Below are 20,574 nucleotides of genomic sequence, written 5' to 3'. Positions count from 1 at the left end.
ACTGTAATTTCTTCTCTCACCAACATAGTTATGGCTAATGTCAGAAAATTCAACCATAAAACTTCCAAAACTATACAAATATACAGCAATGTGTTCATGCTCAAAATAATAATTACCAATCAAATTGTTCTTTTATAATTGTTTTTAACTTGAGATCATCATCATCATCATTCCTATCATTGTCCATTTTTGTGTTTTAATATCCCCTTTTCCTTACTTGCAAGGGCCAGATGGAGTTTATTGCGGCAGATTTTCTAGTCGAATGCCCATCCTGTCACTAACCCTTACCTCTTTCCAAGCAAGATCATATATCTCTATTGTCAGGTATGTTTCCACAGGATATTGGAAATTAATGACACTGCTTGTATGATGGTGACACTCATTTACATCTGTTACTCCATATGAAGTCAAGGAGACAAAAACATACACACACTCACATCACATACATATACATACATACATACAAATAAACAAAAATACCCTGTTGTTGATGTTGAAATTCCAATGAAGGAACCTTATTAGATTTAGGTCAGAAACCGATTCTTTCTCTATTGGCAAGAAATTTTGAAATAAACTGAATAATGACATACAAACATACATACATACATACATACATATTGTTGAGACCCCCTTCAGTCATGACTGACCATGGGATTGCATCTAGAAAGTTACCCTCCCAGGCACAAGTCCAGGCAAGGTTGTTTATGGAAGACCAGCAGTCGCTCATGCATAACGGCCTCCCCTCTCCACGCCACCAGTGTTATCCAAGGGAAAGGCAAAGACCAATACAGCTTGGCACCATTGACATCACAACTTATTTCTACAGCTGAGTGAACTGGTAAGAAATTTGCTTCCTAACCACATGTTTTCAGGTTCATTTCCACTGTGTGGCATCTTGGGCAAGTGTCTTCTACTTTAGCTTCAGGCCAACCAAAGCCTTGTGAGTTGATTTGGTAGACGGAAACTGAAAGAAGTTTTTGCATGTGTGTGTGTCTTTGTGTTTGCCCTCACCACTGCTTGACAATTGGTGTTGGTGTGTTTACATCTCTATAACTTAGCAGTTAAGCAAAAGGCACTGACAGAATAAGTGCCTGGCTTTAAAAAGAATAAGTACCAGGGTCAATTTGGTTGAGTGAAATTCAAGGCAATGCCCCAGTATGACCACACTCTAGTGACTGAAGCAAGTAAAAGATATATGTGTGTGTGTGTGTGTGTGTGTGAGTGTGTATGTGCATGTATGTGCACATGTGTATCATCATCATCGTTTAACGTCCGCTTTCCATGCTAGCATGGGTTGGACGATTTGATTGAGGACTGGCGAACTAGATAGCTGCACTAGGCTCTAATCTTGATCTGGCAGAGTTTCTACAGCTGGATGCCCTTCCTAATGCCAACCACTCCGAGAGTGTAGTGGGTGCTTTTACGTGCCACCGGCACAAGGGCCAGTCAGACAGTACTGGCAACGGCCATGCTCAAATGGTGTTTTTTACGTGCCACCTGAACAGAAGCCAGTCCAGCGGCACTGGCAATGATCATGCTTGGATGGTGCTCTTAGCGCTCCACTAGCATGGATGCCTATCATCGAATTTGATTTCGATTTCACTTGCCTCAACAGGTCTATATTTATGAAATCATATTTCCCATGTGTTCATTGGTTTGTAAACAATGGCTTCTTGATAGTGTCCTTTGCTTTCAGTCCAACCAAAAAGCATGTCTGGCCTCTTTGACATGTTGCACAATCTTTATAAACAGAAGGCTCACTCATTCAGAGATGTTACTTTCTAATTCTCTGTATAAGACATGTCCAGGCTGTCTGTTCATCGATAGACTGGGAGATTATTATTTTGCTTGGAAATAAGTGGAGTCTAGTAACGGGAAGAGTATCTGGATACAGAAAAACTCTACCTCAATGCACACACGTCTGTCCTATGCAAGCATGGAAAAGTAAATGTTAGAACAATGATGATGATTTTTCTTTCATAAATCTTGTTTAGAATCTAGATTTCATACTGATGCACCAAAATATTTATTACCTTGGATTTTGTTTCCATGAGACAACGTGACTGGCTTTGGAAGAGATATGAACGGTTAACAAATAGAATTTGATATTCTTTTTTATTTTCATTCTTACATGAATTTCTTTCAGGATCCTTTGATCCTCTTCAAATCATAATTGTTTTTTGTTTTGTTTTTCTACCAAACCTAATTTTTTTTCTTCTTTGATTCTCAACAAACAGTTTTAGCAGCAATGAACGCACAAAACAAGTTAACCATATGAGAGGAGTCGTGACTGTTGGCATTTCAGAAATCAATACTTTTATTACAAATGTATTTTGGACTGTCCCGTTTGATACAAGAAAGAAATTAAAATGCATTAGGTTAAAAAAAGAAACATGACTCGAATCTATAAATGAGTCAGGTGATATCGTATAAGAAGTCTTCTCTCATAAAATAAAAACTTGCTTGCAGGTTATGTTGTTTCGACGAACCATATTCTAAACACGAAAATTATACTTTCTAGGAAGAAAATGTAACAAAATACCAAAATTTTATAGCCTGAGTAGTTTTATTACTGTAATCAAGTGAAACCCTAAAATTTGAAGTTTGCTTATAATATTTTAGAACACAAAATGGGTATTACTAAATTTAACTTTCTGAGGAAATTGGAGGAACCATTACAAGATTAGAACGAAGTAAAGCAAGAATTATTTTTAATAATTGTAAAATAATTCTGTTTTATTTATAGTACACAGTTTGCAGATATGCAAATCATTTAGAAAAATGAGTTCAAACTTTATTTTTTCCAATTTAATTTAGCAATAAATATTGTATTTTTTGCATTTGAAATACAGAGTTAATGAGAAAAAAAAAAACTGAAACCAACTTCCACTTATTTTGAATTAGAAGAGTAGTTGATGGTACGAAGGATATCCAGTTGCAGAAATCATGGAATGTATGAACAAAACATAGATTCTGCAAGCCATACTGCAGACTACCTATTTAGGAGGACAGTAACTTCAAATATGAACTAATAGAAGGTTGAGGGGGCACTTTAACCCTTCCATAGAGATCAATTGGTAACATGATAAAATACATTCAGTCTACACTGTAATCTATACAAAACAATGAAGCAGATCATTTTTCTTTGTGGCTGTGTGTGATAGAGAATGAAAACCACAAGAGAAGAGACAGACCTATCTAACTCATGCCAGCATGGAACAACAAACATAATAAAATGATGACAATAGGGAAGAGGAGGAAGGGGGAGGGCAGAGGAGGAGGGTAACAATAATAATAATGGCAACAACAGTGATGATCAAATCTCTCCATATATATAAAGCTGAAGTTGTCTGTGTATGGCAGGATTGGTAGCCTTCAACTAACACTATCTCCTCCGAGACCCTGCGGTGCAAGTTGACCAAAATTGAGAGTATGATAGAAGAAGGATTGCTCTTCCTTCTGTAGAAGAAAAAATTCAAATCGGACCATGTTAACACCAAAAATTATTTACATCAAAAAGGTGCTTTCTTTCTATGAAAATCCCTATTTTTTACGATTTTTTTTACTGCTGTTTTTCAATGTATTTCAACCAGAAAAATGTTCACTTAAAAAGAATAACAAGCTACATAATGCAAAATTTTTACTTTTCAAAAATTCCAATTCTAAAGGGTCGAAACAGATCCGAGCAACGCCGAGCGATACTGCTAGTATATAATATTCTAGTCATATTAGTCAGCAGTATCAACAATAATACTTCCACCATTCTAGCGTGATCGTTACCTGCGTCACCTTATTGGCACTTGTGCTGGTAGCACGTGAAAAAACATTCGAGTGAGGTCGTTGCCAGTGCCACTGGACTGGCTCCTGTGCAGGTGGCACATAAAGAGCACCATTTGAGTATGGCTGTTGCCAGTACCGCCTGACTGGCCCTCGTGCCGGTGGCACGTAAAACCACCCACTATACTCTTGGAGTGGTTGGCGTTAGGAAGGGCATCAAGCTGTAGAAACTCTGCCAGATCAGACTGGAGCCTGGTGCAGCCATCTGGTTTGCCAGTCCTCAGTCAAATCATCCAACCCACACTAGCATGGAAAGTGGACGTTAAACAATGATGATGATGATGATGTATAAAAATGAAATTCCTTGTTCACCAATTTTCAAATTTGAAATTTATTTTTGTTTTTTAAACTTTGCATAAATTAAGTTTTGATATTAACCAATCACACTATTAGAAATGGCTTAAACCAAACATGTGTAAACTATGAAATGACTTTAATAGTTTAGCATTCAGCTTACTCTCAAATGTAATGCTTATTTGTTCACATTGTTTCAAATTAATCATGCATTATCTTGTAGCTTTGAGATTCCAGTGATGTCACTGTTTATTTTCAGAAAGACATTATAGGTAGATGTGAAAGGCTGGATCTGGCAGGTTTGACCATAAAACAAGTGGAATATTTGGGTTGGTTATGGCTAGTTTAAATACTAAATGATTACTGTAGTCTTAGATTCTACTTCATGTTAATTTTAATGGATAATTTTAATTCTATGGTTATATTATTACAAAAAATGCAAATCTTTCATATTGAGAACTAACCAATATTTCTGACACTGCAGCTATCATAATAGATATTTCTCCTTCTAAGCTCCAGTACATTGGAATATTCTTTCTGTTAACCCTTTCGTCACCCACCTGACTGAAACTGGCTCTGGCTCTGAGTACAAATGTCTTGTTTTCATAAGTTTTGAATTAAAATCTTCTGCCAAGCCTTAGTCACAATTTATGTTCCTAACACTAGCTTAATGATAACTAAGTTATTTTACTAAATTCTTTGTTATATTTAAAATTAATTGAAAGAAACGCAGAGCATCTCAAAATAAATACAGTAATGAAAGGGTTAAAAAATATAATAGAGAAACAATTCTTAGCCCTTTTGATACCAACGTGGCTGAAACTGCCTCTGGCTCTGTAGTACAAATGTCTTATTTTCAAAAGTTCTGAATTAAAATCTTCCAAATTTATGTTAGTTAGTTAGTTAATTTTTTGGTTCAAAAAGCAAAAAGCAAGGCCATGTAGGGGGACATGGAGTTATGTACAGGGTGGTGTTCATGTAAAGAGTTTAGGCCACTTGTGGTCAAGGGAGACTTTGAACCAAGCGGCCGTCGGCGTCTTCACCATCTCCTCCAGCAGCTTATTCCACGGATCCGCAACCCGGACGCAGAAGCCCCTCTCCTTCGATTGAGATGAAATCGTCGCAGATAGAGCTTTTCGAAGTGACCCCGCAGCCGACGCTCTGGAGTAGGAGTGAAGAACAGCTCTTTCGAGAGGTTACACTTTCTGCTTATGATGTTGTGAGCAAGAATGAGATCACCACAGCGTCGTCGTTTTTCTAGAGAATAAAGGTTGAGCGTCTTCAGCCTTTCTTCATAAGACAAATGCTTGAGACCAAGAACCATGCGGGTAGCCAGCTTCTGGACTCTTTCGAGATGCTGTATGTCTTTGAGGAGATAAGGAGAAGAGGCTTGAATCCCATACTCCAATATGGGTCTCACCAGTGTGACATAGAGCGGTAGGAATATGGCTGCTGTGAGTATTCCGAATGACTGTCGAATCAAGAACAGAACTCCGCGTGCTTTGTTGGCAGCATGGACGCACTGGGCCGAAGGCGAAAAGGAAGAATCCACCAAGATACCCAGGTCCTTTACCTGGTCGGTCCTCTCCAGCAGCAGACGACCTGGCTCAAAATCAAGTTGAGTTGCAGGAGAAGAGCCAACAGGCAGATGACAGCACTTTGACACATTCAGACACAGGTCCCATTCGTTAGACCATCTCCAAATTTGGTGGAGGCATCAACGAAGATCCTCTATATCACCGTGTGTTCCTAACACTAGCTTAATGATAACTAAGTTATTTGACTAAATTCTTTGTTATATTTAAAATTAATTGAAAGAAACACAGAGCATCTCAAAATAAATACAGTAATGAAAGGGTTAATGTTTGGTTATGTCACTCAATATATTCAAATGTCATATGATGTTCATGTTGTTAAACCCTGAATCAGCCCTGACTGAGAAGACCTATGATCATACACATTCCAACCATGACTAGCCCATTTTTCTTTCTTGAACTACATAGTCCAATATGCTCTTCCTTTTTTAAGATGGTGGGTGTGATTTGAATGGTATTTAGCTGGTATTTCTAGCTGGACAAGCAACCATACAGAAACTACCTCGTTAACTGAAAACATCACATGAACCACCTATAATTTCTATCTATTTGAGAATCAAAATCAACTGCATTCAGGCATCATTCTTTGATCTCTAGTGAATTCTGTTTCTTCAAAAAGCTACAAATCAATCATTGTAAGATAAGTAATATTGGTATTCTATAAATATATTGCTATTTAGTCATTGAAAAACATTCTCGCTAGTTCAAAATACAAAACAAAAATGGATAAAAACAGAGATATTTTCCCTTGCTATGTTTATTTCAGATATGAGATCAACTTATAGAATTAAGATAAAAAAAATTGTTATCTGAGTTTCAGTTAATTTGTGACAAACTCCAGTTCATTGTGTGTGTGTGTGGAGTGGACTTGCACATGTGTGAGCGGTTATGTTTTCAAGCACTTTCTAAATCATATAGAGTAAGAGATATAGTTTCTGTTTTTGAGGTGTGTTACATAAACAAGAAATACTTTAAAAAGTTTTATTCAGCAATTCAAGTCTTCCACCATTCCTGTTGTCATTTTTTGTTTCTTCTTCTTTTTGACAGTGGAGCCAACACGTGTACACTGTGGTTGAGATTACACACATACATACATACATAAAACTGCACCAAAGCTGATATCAGATTCAAAACATTAGAGATAAACATACATGCACCATGTTGACATTAACAACAAAGATATATGTGCACTGTGGTTAATATTATGTTTAAAACAAATATTGGTGAACTGACAGAATTGTTAGTACGCCAAGCGAAATGTTTGGTGGTATTTCGTCTGTTTTGACATTTGGAGTTCAAATTCCACCAAGGCCAACTTTGCATTTCATCCTTTTGGGGTCAATGAATTAAGTACCAGTTGCATACTGGGGTCAATCTAATCATAAAGAATATTGTGTTTAAAACAAATATTGGTGAGCTGACAGAATTGTTAGTATGCCAGGCGAAATGCTTGGTGGTATTTCGTCTGTCTTTACATTCAGAGTTCAAATTCCACCGAGGTCAACTTTGTGATCTCATTGAATGTAGGGTTTCTGGAAGAACTAGCACATGGATATACAATGGAACCTTGGTTTATGGATTTGATTCATTCCTGAAGGCTGTTCCTCACCCAGAATGTTCATAAACCAAAACTATTTTGCCCCATAAGAAAATTCCAGAGAAGGCATGGTGATTAAGAGCATGGATATGCACTGAGTGAAAGATAAACAACAGCTGGTACTCTCTTGTTGATACTCCCAGTTTGTCACTAACTATTGTTGCTAGCTTGCATGTTTGTTACTCGAAACATTGTCACCCGAGATGTTTTATATTTGAAAAACTGTTCATAAACTGATTTGTTTGTAAACCAAGGTTCCAACATATAGATATTGGCTTTTTTCAAGGCTAATTTCCACAATGTTCTTGCATTGGCCATTACCATGTGTATCATATGGAACATTGTGGTTATGATGTATTCCCAAGATTGATAAAAAAAAAATTTTAAACTTCTATAGACTGAGATTCTCGGTCACAGTTCAAACAAGCAGGATTTCTAATTGAAACAAATAACTGAGTCAATAATTTAATTGCTGAAGCAGCACTGATATCTGGACACAAGTATGAAAATGTTAATCTAGAGTGCTGATCAACAATAACTAAAACACCTATTTTTTTCCATATGATTCATGCGGCCCCACAAAGTCAATAGATACTACTTTCCAATGGTTCATAGCCTCAAAGTAACTTGGAATATTTTTGATAAAAAAAAGTCAATATAGGCACAAACTTAGCAAGAGACAAGCACACACCTGTACATCATCTATGCTAAAAGGCAAACTTTTGGATTCCACAAAGTGATAAAAATCAATGGATGCTAGGATAGTAAAGGCAATTATAAAACTATAAAAGAGAAAAATGTGAAGAAGCAAAGCTAATTCTGAAGGAAGCATCAACAACAGCATTTTCTCTTCCAGGGTGATATAATATGTCAAAATTGTATTCAGACAATTCCATTTGCCAACATACCAGTTTATTATTTCTAACCTTTGATGAAAGCTGGTTTTGAAAATAAAAGTAATAGCTGCATGATTTGCTAATAGTTGAAAAGGTTTGGCAATTAATGTTATCCCTTTCTGACACTTTCAATAGTGGGTAAGGCTTCCCAGTGTAAGCAAAAATGTTGCTGTTATGTCCTTGATAAATAGGACAATTATTTTGCTGCCGCCACGGAGGTATCAGTTCGAAGTACAAATATTTCAGATTCATCAACTCTTCTAAGTGTAGCCTTGAGAACAAAGACTTGCTGCTATTAAAATCACATTTTTGTGATTCCGTTAAAAGGTTAATGGGAAATTGATGAAAATAGCTTTACATTATCTGAATCCACCTGGAATATTATGAGAACATTACAAGCAGCCTTTAAAGTGGTGGTGGTGGTGATGATGATGATATTATTATTATTATTATTATTATCATTATTATTATTCTTAAGAGAGTGATAGTGCCTCAATGCTTCTAACCTTTCTGGATCTGGCTTTAGAATTCTATAAGAAATTTTATATCCCAGAAAATGGATAGTTTGCATGTCATATGTACACGCTTATTTTCTTCCAAATATTAAACTTATCTAAATTTTGGTTTATGTTCCTCTAAATTTCTTCAACATATGATCATATCATCAATATGAGCAAATATCTTATTTAATTGATTAACAGTTATTATGTTATCAATTATTCTTTGAGAAGTAGCTACAGCATTCCTCAACTCAAAGAAATTTTTATAAAACTGACAATTTTCCATTATTGTTAAATCATGCTGCAACAGAGTTGATCATTGATATATACTGTGACTTAGACCTGTTTAAAGTCCAACCTGCTCAAAAAAATTTTATTTTGAGATGTTATTTGCCAACGTTAAAATTAAAGTTAAGGGATATGCATCTGGAGAAGCTGGTTAACTACTCAGAAGTAAGGTATCAACATTTTTAGTTTATTAGGATTTTTCAGATTTAGAATTTGGACACATCATGGAGAAACATTCTTTCTGTTAACTCCACTTTCAGAAATGCATGGCTTAGCTTAATTTTTCTCAAAACCCTTAAAAATTTGAAGAGGGTCTATAAGCAGGTTGTTAGTCCTCAAATTGAGAATGCAGGTTATGAACCAATATATCTAACTCTTTCGATACCAACCTGCCTGAGATCATTCTTGGTCCTATGATATAAGCATCCTCTTTTGAAGTTATCTAAATTAAAACATTTCATCAAAGTTTCCAGTTAACTCATGTTCCAAATGTGGAGGCGCGTGACTTAGTGGTTAGGGTGTCAGCATCATGATCATAAGATTGTGGTTTCAATTCCTGGATCGGGCGACGCATTGTTTTCTTGAGCAAAACACTTCATTTAATGTTGCTCCAGTCCACACAGCTGGCAAAAATGAGTAACGCTGCAATGGACTGGCATCCAGCTGGGGAACACATACACCATTGAAACCAGGAAACTGGGCCCATGAGCCTGGCTAGGCTTTAAAAGGGCACATTTATTATTTTTCATGTTCCAAATACCAGGTTAAATGAGTGGAAATCAAACCAGTGTGTGTTTTAAATAATAAGGCACTAAAATGATAAAGTTATTTTCCTAAATTTTTCTTTATTTTCAGAATTAATTGAAAAAAAAAAAGGCAGTGCATTTCAACTGAACCAGTAACAAAAGAGTTAATATTCACACTTTTAATAAGCACCATAAAACTTTGAGTAATACAAGTAAAAAATTATCTGTTGTTGAAAATTTGATATTATCATTTTAGATATTGTCATTAAGAATAACAGCACAGTTACAAATAGCAAAATCTTGAATTACTTTCTTGTCTGTTTAGGAAGCAATAGTAATTGTAAAAGTAAATTTAATATGTAATTTCATATTAATGATAAAATGTCATGCAAATAAAACTTCCAGTTTTTTCCTGAATGAAGTGAAGTGTCAACATTTATATTATCTATTATAGTTGCTAAGGCAGAAAGATGGCAGAAACGTTAGCATGCCGGGCGAAATGCTTAGCAGTATTTCATCTGCCGCTACGTTCTGAGTTCAAATTCCGCCAAGGTCGACTTTGCCTTTCATCCTTTCGGGGTCGATTAAATAAGTACCAATTACGCACTGGGGTCAATATAATCGACTTAATCCGTTTGTCTGTCCTTGTTTGTCCCCTCTGTGTGTAGCCCCTTGTGGGCAGTAAAGAAATAAGAAACGTTAGCATGCCAGGTAAAATGCTTAGCAGTATTTCATCTGCTTTTATGTTCTAAGTTCAAATTCCACCAAGGTCAACTTTGCCTTTCATCCTTTCGGGGTCAATAAATTAAGTACCAGTTGCATAGTGGGGTTGATATAATCGACTGGCACCCTCCCAAAAAATTTTGGGCCTTGTGCCTAGAGTAGAAGAGATTATTTATTATAGTTGTGAACAACTAATTTCTAAGTTGATTCTGAAATATCTGTAAATAAATTCCGAAATAAATGTAAAGCATCTCAACAATCTTGCTAGACCTACCTTTCAATGTGCCTACATTGACAGTGCCAACCCTGAGAACTAGGAAAGGGGTGCAGGGGTGGAGGGAACATGGGCAGGAGATGGTATTGGGCACCTGGTAGACAAGAAATACTTCTAAAAGTCTGGTTCAGTAATTTGAATATCTCATTATTCCTGATGTTTTATTATTTGACTGTCAAACTGACACATACACACCATGGCTGATATCACATTCAAAACATTACACATATACAAAAGACAAATTTCACATCTCATAACATGGTGGTCTTCAAAAACAACAACGAAATAAATGAGATGAGAAAAACTATTTTAATAGTCTTCCTTTCTTATCTCCATGCATGCATAAGCAAATGATTAAAGTGGCTTTCTTTTATAGTATGAATCATGAATTTAACTGCTAAAACAATGAATTCTTGATATTTATGCTAAACATTTTTGTATTATTTCTATTTGCTATTAAATTCTCATTGCACTTTTCATATTATGCTATTATTCTGTACTTTATGTTGTATTAATGAAATTTCCTCTGTATCTGACTGAGAAGGGATTACAGCTGTCTCCAGCCACATTTTTCAGTCCTATACAGATGCTTGTAAAGCATCTTTAGTAATATCTTCATTGTTTAGAACTATGTGATCACTGGTGTGATCTAACCATGACCATCATTCCTTTTTTCTTCAAACATTTCTCTTTTACTTGTTTCAGTCATTTGACTGTGGCCATGCTGGAGCACTGCCTTTAGTCAAGCAAATCGATCCCAGGACTTATTCTTTGTAAGCCTAGTACTTATTCTATCGCTCTCTTTTGCCAAACTGTTAAGTTATAGGGACGTAACACACCAGCATCGGTTGCTAAGCGATGTTGGAAGGACAAACACAGACACACAAACATACACACGCACATATATATATATATACACACACACACACACATATATATATATGACGGGCTTCTTTCAGTTTCCGTCTACCAAATCCACTCACAAGGCTTTGGTCGGCCTGAGGCTATAGTAGAAGACATTTGCCCAAGGTGCCACGCAGTGGGACTGAACCCGGAACTATGTGGTTGGTAAGCAAGCTACTTACCACACAGCCACTCCTACGCCTATATAAAAAACCACATTATCAAACTTGTCCTCTTTATAAAGATACTGAAGTATGGTATGAGGGAAAACCAGATGCTATTTCTAGCAGGTTCAGAGACTTACTACAAGCTAGGGTCTTTGTAAAAGCTTATCTATTTAAACTGCTTTGTCAAAGCAAAATTGTTTAACAAAATAGTCATTAGTTGATCACATTTATATGAATTCAAAAAAGTACTGAACTAAATATACAGCTTTTTACTCTCCAGTGTTACCATGAATCTCTTGAGACTACAAATCTGCATCTGGAAAATTTCTCTCTGAGGGGCAGGCCTAGACAAGATAACAAGACATTTTTTTTTCTTTTTTATGGAAGACTAGCAGTTGTCCATGTATGCCCTTTCCACATGACTGGTGTTATCCATGGAAATGATAATAGCCAATACAACTTGGTGTCAGTATAGTTGCAAGTATTACTGTCAGTATTACAAAGAGTCCAGAATAGACCATCACCAAGTACTCCATCAAATGCTCTAATGATTTTGTCCTTTTGCCGCCTTAGAATGGTATGTTATGAATGGATCCCAAAATAATCAAAGGCAGATTTAGCATTGGTAGGATTTGAACTCAGAGTGCAGAAACTAGAGACAAATAAACATTCTAGCTGACACACAATCAATTTTTCCAATTTGTTTTTAATGTATGTGTATGGGCTCATTAGCTGCAGGATAGCATTAAGGGAAAAGTCCCTTTAAGATTCCAAGTGTTCAAAAACAAAAAAAAAGCCCACTGAATACATCCAACCAGGTGAGACAATACAACCTGTAGATGATTAAGACTGATGGCTATCCATATTTCACGGTTTTTGCAGCTCATCTGCATCGTTTACTTGAATCACCTTGAAATGAATTAGAATCACTGGTCTGAAGTATATTTGCATATAGTGTAGAATCTACCTGCTGATGTACAGCAGCACTACTAATAATGATGATGTGTGCCGATTAGTTGCAGGATTCGTTTCTACCCTAGGCACAAGGTCTGAAATTTAAGGTGGGGCAGTCGATTATATCAACCCCAGTACGCAACTGGTACTTAATTTATTGACCCCCGAAAGGATGAGAGGCAAAGCCAACCTTGGCAGAATTTGAACTCAGAATGTAAAGACAGACGAAATACCTATTTCTTTACTACCCACAAGGAGCTAAACACAGAGGAGACAAACAAGGACAGACAGACGGATTAAGTAGATTATATCGACCCCAGTGCGTAACTGGTACTTAATTTATCGACCCCGAAAGGATGAAAGGCAAAGTCGACCTCGGCAGAATTTGAACTCAGAACGTAGCGGCAGATGAAATACTGCTAAGCATTTCGCCCGGTGTGCTAACGTTTCTGCCAGCTCACTGCCTTATTAGTTGCAGGATTGTGTCAGGGAAAAGTCCCTATTTAAGAACCTAACGCTTTGGGAAAAGCAGTCAGCAGTAGCTGTGTTCAAGTCTATGTGACCTCTGTCACAAATCCAGTAATAGAAATAATGCCTAAGATGAGACCGGAACTCAACACAGCCTCGTGGACCACCAGATCCTGTCAAACCATCCAACCCATGTCAGCATGGAAAAAGGTGTGTTAAATGATGATGACGAGGATGATGAGGAGGAGGAGGAGGATTCCACTCAGTATGTAGCTTGCTCAACAGCGAATTGTACGTTTTAGAAACATTTCTAGATTTCATAGACCCTAAACTTGCCGATAATTCTATGTTCTCAACTACAACAAAGGATATAAAAATAAAAAAATGGCTTCAAACGAAAGAAAATCTGGAAGTTGGATTAGGCATCCAAAATGATAAAAAAAAAAAATAAAGACACAGAAATGATATAATGCTGTGCATGTAATCATATTCTATATGTAATCATTGCAATGATATAATCAATATTACTGGGAGATAATAGAATGGATTCTCATTCTCCAACGCCCACCAAATGATTTACTGAATAACTACCACCCCTTTCTTTCCTTTTTATTTTACCATTTCAATCTCTCTCTCTAACTTTCTTCTTTCCTTCTTCCTTCTAATATATATGTGTGTGTATATGTATATATATATATGTATGTGTGTGTGTGTAACTTGCTCCCTCTTTCTTAACATCAATGACTTAGCTTTCTCTCTCTTCAATCCAACAACAATAATGATTGACAAGACTCCTAAAATAGACCTGCATAGCCCTTTCAAGCACACACCCCACAAACTTAACACAACTAAAATGGATATATGTGTATACAAACACACACACACTCTTTTATTTCTTTCAATCAATGGACTGTGGCCATCAAGCTGGATCACCACCTTCAAGGACTTAAATCAATAATATTACAAATACACACACATACAATGTTTATTATATCAGCACAGTCCATCAAACTTTGATACTGTAAACATATCTATCCACCCTGCTCAATGTACTGAGTTCTATGTCAAATGTTATTTGCACTTAGCAAAATATATTAAATACTAACTGGCCCCATGCTGTCAAAAATGACGACTAATTGTAGTATTTTATATATAAATATGGATTGTAAATCAAATTAATACCCTTGTCAATGTTCAGATACATTCACATACTTCCTTGTACACGCGCACACATATACTCACAAAGAGTTGAAGTGCTGCTTGATTTTTCTTTTCGGCATTGAATGTTCACCATCCCACTACCAGTTTGCCATCACCCCTTCCTTCATTATTCCTCTATCACTCCTTTCCTTTCTCATTCATATGTTGTGATGGAGAAAAACACAAGAGTATTATAAGAGTAGATGCTATACTGTTACAATATACATATCATATGGTGGCGAGCTGACAGAAACGTTAGCACGCCGGACGAGATGCTTAGCGGTATTTCGTCTGTCTTTACATTCTGAGTTCAAATTCTGCTGAAGTCGACTTTGCCTTTCATCCTTTCGGAGTCAATAAATTAAGTACCAGTTGTGTACTGAGGTCGATCTAATCGACTGGTACCTCCTCCCCAAAGATTTCGGGCCTTGTGTATAGAATAGAAAAGAATATATATATCATCATCATCATCATCACAGTAGTAAAGTCTACTTCTCTTTACTTGCTTAGACCAGACAGAATTCATTGAGGCAAATTTTTTTAGAGCTTGCTGCTCTTCCAAGAAATAAAGGAATGACCAATTCAGGTGTGTGTGTGTATTTCTCCATGATTGGACATGTTTTCTTAGAAGATTGGAAATGGATGACACTGCTTGCACAATGGCGATGCTCACTTACAACAATCACACATGTCAAGACTGGCACTCCATTATATATGATGGTGGGGGTTCCAGCTGATGCAATCAACAGAACAGCCTGCCTGTGAAATTAATATGAAAGTGGCTGAGCACTCCACAGACACACACACCCTTTATATAGTTCTCAAAGAGGTTCAGCCTGATATCGAATGTGTCAAGACTGGCTTTTTAAATACCGTAAATCCTTGAGTATAATCCGCATTTTTTCCCCAAAATTTAAAGGTCAAAATCCCTAGTGCGTACTATATACGAGGTTAAAAATGAAAAATATTTTCTAAGCAATGTCCGAGTCTCTATTTGCTGTCCAGCAATGTTTATTCAGACACATTTTGTGATGTCGGGCACGAAAATACCTTAAGCTAAGCCTGAAAGCAATGAAGTCATAAAAGAATCATCCATAACTTGCAGTAAGCAACATTTATTAAAATAAAAGTATTCGGAACACAGAATAACATGTAACAAAAACAATTTGCAAACGTATTTACATTCCCATATAACAGTTAAGAACATCACCATTATTGTATTACGCATGCGTGGAAGTGTTTGTTCGACTAGGTACTGCTGGCTTAATTATGCATGACTCAAGTTAGAAAAGGGTTCAGGTTTTTCAGAGGCACAGCCCCCTAAAAATCCCCTGCGTATTATACTCAAGGGCGGATTATACTCGAGGATTTATGGTAACAGGTACTATTCATTTTTGCTAGCTGAGTGGACTGGAGCAACATGAAATAAAGTGTCTTGCTCAAGGACAGAGTGACCACTGGGGATGGAACTCATGACAATATGATTATGAACTGACTACCCTAACCACTTCGCCACATACTCTCACACAATTGCTCACTCACAAGGATTTGGTAGGCCTTGGGCTATGGTAGAAGATTCTTGCCCAAGGTACTACACAGTAGGATTGAACTTGAAACCATGTGGTTGGGAAGCAAACATTTTAACCACATCACCATACAATGCCTACATGCATGTATTTGTGTTAACAACTAATGCATCATCTACGATTTAATTTAATTAAATTGTATACATAATTTTGGGGATATCTTTATATACTCCAATAGTTTTAGGACAATATGAAGAAGAACGAGATGAAATGAGCAGAGATAGAAATAACCTTATTGGAAAGAAGAAAGTAAGGAAACCTATTTAAAGGCAGTTGTGAAGGTAGGGAGAACTGGAGGGGAAGAGGCTAAGTGGCATTTAAAAAATTAATTCCAAAAATTAAAAGATTTATGAACAGTAAGTGGCATGTGGGATACGATACTGAAGAGTAGAATTTAGAGGAGAAAAAAGAGGCTGCTATCAGTAAGTACTTTCTAACAACTTGGTTCTCTCTCCATCTCGCTTTCTCTCTCTCTCTCTCACACACACACACACAACTGCATATCCATATGGAGAGAGAGAAGGTGGGGTCACTTATTCATTAGATTGTTTCATTACATTATAACCTGCAGGATTTTTTTTTCAATCTTACAAATCTTACAGTATTTTCAAAGTGACTAGTTCATTAACAAGCCCCTACATACACACACACACACATACACACATGCATACACATATGCATACACACACATACATACAGACACCTGAATAAGTCATTCTTTTATTCTTTAATTTGTTTCAGCCATTTGACTGCTGCCATGCTGGAGCATTGCCTTTAGTCGAACAAATCGACCCCAGGATTTATTCTTTGTAAGCCTAGTACTTATTCTATCAGTCTCTTTTGCCGAACTGCTAAGTTACAGAGACGCAAACACACCAGCATCAGTTGTCAAGCAATGAAGGGGTACAAACACAGACACACAAACCTATACATATATATATATACATACAACGGGCCTTTTTCAGTTTCTTATTTCTTATTTCTTTATTGCCCACAAGGGGCTAAACATAGAGGGGACAAACAAGGACAGACAATGGGATTAAGTTGATTACATCAACCCCAGTGCATAATCAGTACTTAATTTATCGACCCTGAAAGGATGAAAGGCAAAGTCAACCTCGGCGGAATTTGAACTCAAAACGTAACAGTAGACGAAATACCGCTAAGCATTTCGTCCAGCGTGCTAACGATTCTGCCAGCTCACCACCTTAACCGTTTTCAGTTTCTGTCTACTGAATCCACTCATAAGGCTTTGGTCAGCCCGAGGCTATAGTAGAAGACACTTGTCCAAGATGCCACGCAGTGGGACTGAACCCAGAACCATGTGGTTGGGAAGCAAGCTACTTACCACACAGCTGATAAAAATAAAATTCCAGTTATAAATTTTACAATAAATATACCTCTACTTTTAGTATTCAGTCTCTCCATCAGTAAATGTTTCACTGGTATTTTTGAAATTACTTTAACCTTTTAGCATTCAAATCAGCCTTATCCGGCCCAAATATTCTATTTTATGTTTACACCATCCAAATCTGGCCTTTCACACCTACACTACAACATCATTCTCAAGACGAACAATAGATTACATTAACAAAATATTGAAGCCACAAAGTAATCCATATTTAATTCAAAACAATGTCAATAAATAAGTAATACACTTAACCGAATAATCTGGATGTTAATGGGTCAAGTAACAATCTTAAATAAAGAACCATCAAACACACATGCACACACACATTCTTTTACTTGTCCCTATCATTGAAATGCAGCTATGCTGGAGCACTGTCTTCAGGGTTTTTTAGTCATATCAACCCTGGTGCTACTTTCATTTAGCCTGGTTCTTATTTATTTCTATTAATCAAATAATTAAACAAACATATCTTGTTGTATCTTGGGAGGGTCATTATGCCAATAATGATAAAGCCCAGGAAGCCAGGAGGCTACATCAGGCTCCAGTCTGTTTCAACTGTAGAAATACTGCCAGAACAGACTAGAGCCTGATGCAGCCTCCTGGCTTCCCAAACCCCGGTCAAACCATCCAACCCATGCTAGCATGGAAAGCGGATGTTAAACGATGATGAATAAACACATAAAGATGGCGAGCTGGCAGAAACATTAGCACGCTAGGCGAAATGCTTAGCGGTATTTCATCTGCCTTTACATTCTGAGTTCAAATTCCGCCGAGGTCAACTTTGCATTTCATCCTTTCAGGAGTCAATAAATTAAGTACCAGTTGCATACTGGATTTTTATCTAATCAACTGGCCCCCTCCTCAAAAATTTCAGGCCTTGAGCCTAGAGCAGACAAGATTATTTATTATAGTTGTTAAGGTGGTGAGCTGGCAGAGATGTTAGCATGCTGGGCAAAATGCTTAGCCGTTTTTAGTCTGTCCTTATGTTCTGAGTTCAAATTCCGCTGATGTCAACTTTGCTTTCCAATAAATTAAGTACCAGTTGCATACTGGGGTTGATCTAATCAACTGGCTCCCTCCCCCAAAATTTCAGGCATTGTGCCTAGAGTAGAGTATAATAATAAATACATACACTGGTTCAATATCACTTTTTTATTATTAGTCATCTGGTTAAATATCTAGCCAACTGACTCATGATGAATTCATCATCATCATCATTTAACATCCGTTTTCCATGCTAGCATGAGTTGGACGGTTCAACTGGGGTCTGGGGAGCCCGAAGGCTGCACCAGGCCAGTCAGATCTAGCAGTGTTTCTACAGCTGGATGCCCTTCCTAACGCCAACCACTCCGAATACAAAATCAAAATAGGCAAATCTGTTTTTAGTGGTATAAATGGATACCACTCAATATAAGGACAATTGTTTGTTTGTTTCTTCTCGAGCCATGCATGGCTTATAAGAGCCAGTTTCCCAGTTTCCTTGGCGTATAGGTTCCCCACCTGGACGGGACGCCGTTCTGTCGCAGGTGAGCTATAAGATGCAGGAAGAAAGAGTGAGAGAAAGTTGTGGCAAAAGAGTCAGCAAAAGTTCACCATTACCTTCTGCCGGAGCTGTGTGGAGCTCATGATTTGAGAAGCAAGTTTCTTTATCATGCCACCATGCCTATACCTATCAATTTAGTAATCCATTTACACACACACACATTTTTGGTTTCTTTTGAAGAAACTCAAATGCAAATGAAACATTCAGTAACCCCTCAACTATCGCAGGTGTTACATTCCAACCCCCCAACCCCTCGCGACAGGTGAAAATCCACAAAGTAGAAACAGTACTGTATTTGTCGTTTAACGTCCGCTTTCCATACTGGCATGGGTTGGAAGGTTTGACTGAGGACTGGCAAGCCAGAAGGATGCACCATTTTCTATTATTTTTATAATTTGTATATATTTATTTCATTATAAATGCAAAACAACACCACGGAGGAATCGACGTAAGCTTAACCCTTTTGTTACTAACCCGGCCAAAACCGGCTCTGTGGTAAAATGTCTTGTTTTCATAAGTTTCGAATTAAAATCTTCCACCAAACCTTAGTCACAATTTACGTTCCTAACACTAGCTTAATGATAACTAAGTTATTTTACTAAATTCTTTTGTTATATTTAAAGTAATTGAAAGAAACACAGAGCATCTCAAAATAAATACAGTAACGAAAGGGTTAAATAATAAACTGAGATAGGTGAACCGCGATAAGTGAACCGCGATATGGCAAGGGGTTACTGATTATAACAAATAATATCTTTAATAACATATAAGAGATTAGATGAAATACTCTTTAGATGCAAAATCCAGACAGAATCATTTATGGGGAATACTGGTTTCAAATTTTGGCACAAGGTCAGCAGCTAGTCAATTTCTTTGACCCCAGTGTCAGCTGGTATTTATTTTATCAACCCCCCAAAAGGATAGAAAGCAAAGACAACCTCAGCAGAATTTGTGTCAGTGGCACACAAAAAGCACTATTTGAGCATGGTTGATGCCAGTGCTGCCTGACTGGCTCCTGTGTCAGTGGTATGGAAAAGGTACCATTCAAGGGTGGTCAATGCCAGTACCACTTGATTGGCTCCCATGCCGGTAGCACATAAAAGGTACCATTCGAGCATGGTTAATACCAGTGCCGCCTGACTGGCCCCTGTGCCAGTGGCATGTAAAAGTACCATCCAAACATGGTTGATTGCAGTACTGCCTGACTGGCCCCCATGCTGGTGGCATGTAAAAAGCACCCACTACACTATTGGAGTGGTTGGTGTTAAGAAGGGACATCCAGCCGTACAAACCTTGCCAGATCAGACTGGAACCTGCTGCGGTCTCCTGACTAGCCAATCCTCTGTGAAACCATCTAAAACCCATGTCAGCATGGAAAGTGGATGTTAAACGATGCTGATGATGATGATAAAGACAGACAAAATGCCGTTAAGCATTTTGTGTGATGTGGTAAAGACTCAGCCAGCTCACCACCTTATTTACGGGGAATATTACAAGATGTTTTATGTCCATTTATTTATCTATGATTTTTCTGCAACTGAGCTTCTTTAAAAAGATTTATTTAAAAATTTCTTAATGCTTCAGACAAACCA

At 37.2% G+C, this 20,574-nt stretch overlaps 1 protein-coding gene across 4 annotated transcripts in view; it reads right to left on the bottom strand.

The window, feature by feature from the left end:
• LOC115210806 overlaps window positions 1-20,574 on the bottom strand; it is a 211,544-nt gene that overhangs the window by 58,360 nt on the left and 132,610 nt on the right. The window lies entirely within an intron of this gene.

This window comes from Octopus sinensis, linkage group LG4 (genome assembly GCF_006345805.1).
Source record: "Octopus sinensis linkage group LG4, ASM634580v1, whole genome shotgun sequence".
NCBI classification, from domain to species: domain Eukaryota; kingdom Metazoa; phylum Mollusca; class Cephalopoda; order Octopoda; family Octopodidae; genus Octopus; species Octopus sinensis.
Note: the sequence above shows the minus strand (reverse complement) of the source record. Positions and strands in the feature narration are given on the sequence as shown.